This window comes from Plectropomus leopardus, chromosome 11 (assembly GCF_026936395.1).
Source record: "Plectropomus leopardus strain MGB_pleo_1.0 chromosome 11, ASM2693639v1, whole genome shotgun sequence".
Lineage (NCBI taxonomy): Eukaryota > Metazoa > Chordata > Actinopteri > Perciformes > Serranidae > Plectropomus > Plectropomus leopardus.
Genome location: NC_142186.1, coordinates 32,467,553 through 32,473,532, shown reverse-complemented (window position 1 = coordinate 32,473,532; position 5,980 = coordinate 32,467,553).

Sequence of the window (5,980 nt, the reverse complement as noted above, 5' to 3'; positions counted from 1 at the left end):
TGGACTCGAGTAAAAGTAACCTACTTTAATCAAAGTTTAACCTCAAAAAGTGTCAAAAGTGATTGCAGAAGAATCAGAAATACCAGATTTTTAAATCCACAACATGGTGCCTACATTACCCACAATGCAACTCGACCACCAATGGTCGGAGATGCGGTTGTGTTTTGATTGTAGCAGCTAGTGCGCTAAAATAGACACCATAGTCTCTTAAACGGCTCTGTTAGCAGCTAATCAGTGGTGGATATTGGTGCAAATATTTACTGCATGAAAGTACAATTTTTTATGTATTTTAATCAAGTTTGTCCACTTTTTACATTTACTCCACTACATTTTGGAAGCTTGAAAAAAAAAAAAAAATTTTTTTCTGTACACCAATATAAATATACACATTTTCCCCCAGTTATTTCGTAATTTTCTACTGACTCTCTCTTTTTTTTTTTTTTGCAGTTTGCAGGACATTTCATACCAAGTTGCTGATTGTCTTTTCCCAATGTTTTTGACAGACATCAAACCAGTTTGCTTACATTGCAAAGGTTTAAGTACTTTGGAAAGGCGTCTGACTGCAGCAAAGGAAAACTGATGTCCATCCAGGTTAAGGGTTAACCCTTTGCAACCTGCAAAATTGGCCTGATTTCTTTCAGAAACATAGGAAGAATGAAGAAATGACCCAAAATCAGCATGGAGTTAGAAATAAGAAGTACAACAGAATTACCTTAAAATAGTATTAAAAAAAACAAAAGAAAAGAAGTTAAAAACTGACAGAAAGGACCAACATAATTTTAAATATGTCATTATTATAATAATTATTATAAATATAGTTTTTACCTTGTCTTTTTTTAAGACATTTGCCCTAGCTTTTTGAAGAAACTCTTCTAAATCTACAAATTTCTTGCAATTTGTGAAACACTTATAACCAAGATGCTCCTTTCCAGTGTTTTTGGAAGAAATCAAGCCTATTTTTTCATGTTTCAAAGGGTTAAGTACTTGTGAAATACATCTGAAAGCAGTTTGAGGAAAGTGATGTCAACCCAGGTGTCAAAGGGTTAAATATTATTCATCCAAGCATCAAACCAAACAAAGATGATTTGATATCTTGCATTGACAACTCATAATTTTACATTCAGCAGCTATATTGTTTGGTAAAGATCTTGTAAACTGCCCCCTTAATGTTAATTTCTCAGAGCAAAAGAATGATTTTATTATAGTAACAATTAGAAATATTTATTTATATTATTTATATTATTTTCTGCACCAGCAAAGGTAAAGTTTGTATTTAATCAATGATGTTTTTAACATGCACCAGCTGTTAATAATTTAACACTCTGCCCTTTTTCACAATGATTTAAAGAATTTTAAAGTAATGTTTTTCTATTTAACTATTACGCATTTGCATGTTTTTTATTTCCTAAGATCCTCCATTGACGTTAAAATTATTTTAGGAGTTTAAGAGGTGGAATTTTCTTGGATAATGACTAAGCAAAAAAAAAAATTTGTTTTCACTTGACGCTGATAATATTCAAATGACTCCTAATCTAAAGTGAAATACTCTTCCTGCCCCCCCCACCCTCCCAAAATCACACAAGTGCAGTAAAATGATCATTATGCTGGACATTCAGGCTTTTAGCTCTGGATTCATGGGTGACCGTAAAGGGACACGCGTCTGCTCTACATAAAGGGCATCACAGCAAAGCAGATTAACACTGATGTCCCCGTATTGGCATTTCGTGATTGAAAGCATGTGGCCTTTTACAAAGTCAATACTTTTTAGCCTCAGTTTCTCTTCATTCACGTCCACTTCAGTTCTTGATCCTTGACTTTAAGTGAGAAATATTTGCAGCCAGGAGGATCCATAATTAAATCTACCAGGAGATAAAGTAGGTCAGCTGCAAGATGGGTTGGTGGGCGGAGGGGGGAAGGAAATCTGTTCCACTTTAAAATAATGGACCTAATTTACAGCATTCATCAGCTGGAAATGACTGAAAACAAGTTCCCTGCCCTAAAAACAAAAAAGAAATTTATAAAAGAGGATGTTAATGCGTCATGTAAAAATGATAAAGACAGGCGGGCGGTACCAAAGAAGAAACTATTTTGTTTTGTTTGAAATAAAAATACACTTGATCTCCTTCAATGCCACTGCTAACCCCATTGAGGCGCAGAGGCAGCGCAGATCCAATGTTAAAGGAGGCTAATTACTCCCAGTATCTCCCACACTCCAGGGAGGCGAGGTCATCCGGAGGACAGGCATGTGAAACATTCCTGCAGCCCGCTGCTGGACCTCCCTCCAGCCCAGTCTTCCCCTGTCCTCCTTTCTCCTCCTTCATCCATCCTCCCCCGGCTCCTCGTCTACCTCCTTGTCGTTCTGTCCCATTTAGCATTGCTCACTTATTTTTTTTTTTTAGGTCTCCATCTCGATCACTCTCTCCAATGTTCACTCAGGCATTTATATATTTATTTATTTCTTTATTTATTTCTTTTCATGGTCGTGCATCTGTTCGGCCATTCATCATAAGTGTTTGTGGCAGGAGGTTAAGATATAGAGATTTTTTCGGATTAAACAGCAGTTTTTTGACATTAAACTTTGGCACAGCTGTTTTTTGAAGGCATGCTAATGTCTGCATGCAAACATGCTGAAAAAAGGATGGTTACCCGACATCGCGTGAGTGCAAAGCTTTCAAAAAACATGCATGATGAAAAAGGTAACGCTTGCACAATTACTCCATGCCACACAAGTTTATTCAAGACAGCGTTTCGATCCTGCTTTGTTTTGTGTAGTAGGGGATTAATATGTTTTGTCACCTGTTTTTCTTTAAGTTTTAATGTATAACGCCTGAGTCTCTTTCCTTTATAGATGTTAGTATCTGTGAGCTGAGTCAAGTTTTTTTCACATTTTTTTCTGTATTTTCTGTTTATTGTTGCATTGTTTTGCCCTGAAAAATCAAAAATTAATAAACATATTGTTAAAAAATTCAATTCAATTCAGTCCCACTAGGGGCAGTTAGTTTAGAGCAGCATGTAAAGACTATAAAACAAATACACGCACAAAAACATGCAAGTGCACCAGGAGCCAAGGAACTGGGATAAGAATAAAGTACCAGTAGCTGAATTATTGCAAAATATAAATAAAAGGTGTATAACATACAGGTGTATAACATTATTTGTAAAAGTCACGTTGACTTTTTCTGTGCGTCAACAGTGCCGCCATATTTAAGAGCAAGATTTTCCTGTGAACATATGTGTCTAAACCCAGCCTGCTCTCGTTCTGAGGTTTCAAACACTGCCGCTTTTGCAGTAATTTCAGCTCGAAATCCTGATGCAAGAAAAAAAGCAACCCTTCGGCTGTATAATACAGAGTCAGCTGAGAATGTCACTGTTCTGTTTATAACGTCCGATCGTGGAAATGCGACCAGCATCGTTGAACGTCAACAGCAAACGCACAAGGATACCTAGAGAGTAATATGTAGACACTGCAGTCATTGAAAAAGCAGCAATTCGTCACAATTTGGGATGAGAAAGTGGTAAACCAGGCCGACAGAAACAACTTTATCCTATTACCGGCACCTGATGAACAGAAACACGATCACCAAAGTCTCAAGCGTTTATCCAACTATCCATCAATCATCCTAAAGTGTATTTTCATCAGATTTCATGGTAATAAAATCTGGTTTCAGTTAAATATTAGATAATGTTAAACATAAATATGCTCATTATTTATATACTATGATATATGTTATTATATGAAATGTTCAGAACAATCTACTTTTAGAGTGTTTCTATTATTTGGGTTTTTTCCTTCAGATTTGGTGTCATCAAGGAATTCTACTTTAAATATAAAAAACCACTCAAACCACGTCTTTGGTTTGTTACAGCTGTAAAATGCTTTTCATCTGCTCCTCACTTTGTGCATTTTCCCAGCGTTTCGTCCAAATATGGTGTCGCACCAAATGGTAAATAGGAGCAGAATGACCAGCTACTTAACAGATCCTCAGCCTTCCTTTTGATTCTTTACAGCCAGTTGTAAACCTTCACTGGGAGCCCGACACCATTCAGGGGTTATTTATTAGCGCAATATATCTCTTTATTTTCACTGTCACACAAACAGCAATGGGATGGCAGAGACCGAGCAGGTTTAAAGGGCTCTCTGTAAGTCAAACTCCTCTTTGAAGTTTTCTAAAGGATCGCGTCTGGCCTATTAAAAAACTGAAAATTTAGACCACTCTTGCTGATTGATGAACGGCTGCTACGATTTCTTAATTTGGAACATCTGCAGCCGATAAGATCTCTGCGACACGACAGTTTGTAACGCTGACCTGTCGGGGATTAAGTAGAGTTTTACACTTTCCAAAGGGGACGTACTTCAGACTGATTAATGTTTTATTAGTTTTTAGAATATATAGAACCTAAATCAAATAAATTATCTGATTTCATCTCAGACAAAGGCCATTCTTGGAGTGATAAAATATCCACACACACACCAATTGTTGATTCACATACACAGAACTAAACATTAAATTCACACAAGGACAAAAACGTCGATCATTGGCTTGATAAATGCTTAGTCTGCCCAAGTTAACCGTTTGTAACCTAAGAAAATTGGCTTATTTTCTTTCAAAAACATAGGAAGAAGGACATGAGCTACAAAAGAAGAAATGACTCAAAAATTAGCAATAAATTACAAAACTATTGCCTATTAATCACCCCCCCCCCAAAAAAAAAACAAAAAACAAAAATCAAATCAAACAAAATATTAGTAATTATGACAATGACAAATATATTTTGGCCCAGTTTTTTTCTTTGTCTATGTAGAATTTTTTATAATTTTTATAAATTTTTATAATATTTTATAAATCTATTATTTTTTACAATATGTAGAATATTTCTTACGAGGTTGCTCATTGCCTTTTCCCCATGTTTTTCAAAAAAATCTCACCAATGTGCTGAGGGTTTACAGGTTGAAGAAACTGATTTCAAGACACTTTGTGGATGTTTGGCCAATTATTGGAAACACACTATTGCAGAAAGCTTTGACAAATGACATTTTTCTGTAACTGCTGTTCATTTTTTCAGTGGGAAGCAGAACAGGGTGCTAAATTACAGTAAATGTTTAATTTGCTTTAATAGGACACAGACCATTGTGAGGCGTTGGTGTCCGGAGATTAACCAAAGCCTCAAAGAGAAAAACAATTTAAAAGTCTTATTAACAGAGACAGCAGACGTTAAAGCAAAAGTCCACCCTGAAAAAAAAGATGTGCATACAGTGTGTTGCATTTTTAGTGAGTATACAGCCATGTTTTAGACATGATGAAATATCCACAAATTAGCTGCAGCAATATTAACAGTAAATTATTGTATATATTGCCTTAGTGGTTCCTAAGCATTCTAAAAAATACATTAGCTAATCACTTGGATCTCATTTGGCTCAATAATACACTAAATTACACAACTTTAAAACAGAATAACTAAAAAAAAACCAATGTCTGATAATTAGTAATATACAATTTTACCGTTATTTCTGCCTAAAGCTCCAAAAAATACATTTCGATTCTGCATGATAAACCACTGGATGGCATCAGTGAGACTGTGGGAGGGCAGAACTGCTTCTGGTTTTATTATACGATGCCAGATGGCCGGATGGCACCGGCTATGTCAACATGATGCATGGATGTCTGCGTCGCTTCAGAACGCTGTCTGCACGAAACGTGGCAGGATGGCGTCAGGTCGAAACGCTGCTCGTGTTGGTCACGCAGGTTTCTGTCTGAATGGGATTTTTTTTTTCTTCTTTCCTCTTTCATAATTAATCTAAAAAGAAAAAATATATATACATATAAAGGGCAGATTGTATTTCTGAAAAAAGCATAAAAATAGAATGTTGTCGTCAATAAATGAATAAATAAATAAATAAATAAATAAATAAATAAATGCTCCAGGCATTCTGCCGTTGCAGCTTGCAGAAGACATCAATCACAGTCAGTCACTGACTGTG